The sequence below is a fragment of the Adiantum capillus-veneris genome, chromosome 25 (genome assembly GCF_014529385.1).
Source record: "Adiantum capillus-veneris isolate H3 chromosome 25, ASM1452938v2, whole genome shotgun sequence".
Classification (NCBI taxonomy): domain Eukaryota; kingdom Viridiplantae; phylum Streptophyta; class Polypodiopsida; order Polypodiales; family Pteridaceae; genus Adiantum; species Adiantum capillus-veneris.
In genome coordinates, this window is record NC_140955.1 from 32,586,651 (window position 1) to 32,588,645 (window position 1,995).

Sequence of the window (1,995 nt, forward strand, 5' to 3'; positions counted from 1 at the left end):
TGGAGAGAGCGTCGACAACAACTCTTTCGATGCCAAGTCCGGAATACCGGTGCAGCGCGCCGATGGAGAGTACATTGGAGGACACGCTCTTAGAGGTGCCACCGAGCGTAGCCTTGACTTATTTCGGTAAGAATATATGCTTCTTGCTATGCGCTATTGGACTATGTTACATAAAGTTAAAATGCGCATATTTTTTGCTTTTTTTAGCTGGCTTGTGCGGACGTTTACTGCGGAGCACACCTACATTGTTGATATGTTTTCTGGATGTGGTGGCTTGGACAATGTTTGCGTTGAGTTGTCTAGACACTGTCTCTACATAGATAGTGATCCAGAGGTCTTCCATCAACATCTTTCACGCTTCAAGGCTCCATGTGTACGTGCTATTTCAGAAGTTGATGCGGATAGCGATGAGGAGACTGATTGGCAACAATATGAGCCTGGATCACATTGCCCTTGATTGACATCAACATTGGTATTATCTATCGTTTTTTCTAGTTTGTGATTTTTATGGAACGACGTGTGACCACGGTATTTGGGTGCCAGTTTTTTGGTATTACTGAAGACATGTTGTTGGTGTTGATCGTCCTTATCAATTCAGCCATGATTTTATATTTATTATGCTAGATAGAAGTTGAGAGCTTTGGATTTACCAAGGTAATATACCAACACATGCTTTTTTGCGTATGTAATTTCTTCTTCCCGTGAGCATTCACTGCTGCATGGAAGCAAGTATGGAATGGGGATTTTTTTAGTTTGAATTTTCATGCCATTATGCTGCTGAAATTTTGATTGCTTGTCAATATAATCATGCTTTTTGTTCATGTTTGAAAACATAATCATGGTTTCATGTATACAGAAAAGTTAGTCAAGCTTCACGGAAGCAAGTATGGAATGGGAAATTTTTTTGTTTGAATTTCGCACCGTTATGCTACCAAAATTTTGATTGCTTGTGAATATAATCATGATTTTTGTTCATGTTTAGAAACATAATCATGATTTCATGCATACACAAAAGTTAGGCAAGCTTCACGGAAGCAAGTATAGAATGGGAAAGCTTAACGAAAGTTAGGCAAGCTTTCACGGAAGCAAGTATAGAAAGGGTTATTTTTTATTTTTCACGTTGTTATGCTGTCAAAATTTTGATTGCTTGTCAGTATTTCTTTACACTGTCGGTCTAAGAATATATATAGTTTTATATATATTATATATATATATATAATATCTTTTTATTTATTTATTTATATGTGTGTGTTTATGTACGTAAGCAGTTCTTCAACTCGGTAAAGTGTTTTTAAGTACTTGTTTATACAATATATATAGTTATTTATATGTGTGTGTCTATGTACGTATGCAGTTCTTCAACTCAATAAAGTGTTTTTAATTACTATTTTATATGCAAGAGTCTATGCGTGTATCATTACTTTGAGGTCTCTGCCCAAACAAGTACAACCATCAATATTTTTTAGATTCCTAGTTTCAAATTGGCTTATTAGGCATTCATCCTTGTTTGCAACAACACCTACATGGACAGGAAACAACATTCTACTAAAAGTAGGGTAAATACTAAAGAAATGCTCATCGTTTTCTTGCATTATATAAAAAACTCACATAGATTTTCTTTACTTTTGGCTTTCAAACAGCTTGTAGTTACATTTGGTGGCTCATTTTAGCTACAAGATATCAACAATACCCTAAATTATGACAGATCTTGAAGATGTGTTAGTAGACCAGGCGGATTAAAAGTATCACAGCTACTTCAATAATAATAAGTCAGACAGAGACATATGAATTATTCTCGCCAAGGCATTGAAGAGTGGAACACCATCATATAGTTAAAATAAGCATCATATAATTAAAATAAGTTGTTTACATGATTAGGTAGGGAATCAAACCTACACACACACACACACAATACAACTTGCATCACACTAGTATAATTTATCATGTGCTAGTGCATATTTATTTAACTATATATATTTAGTGCATAATTATTCA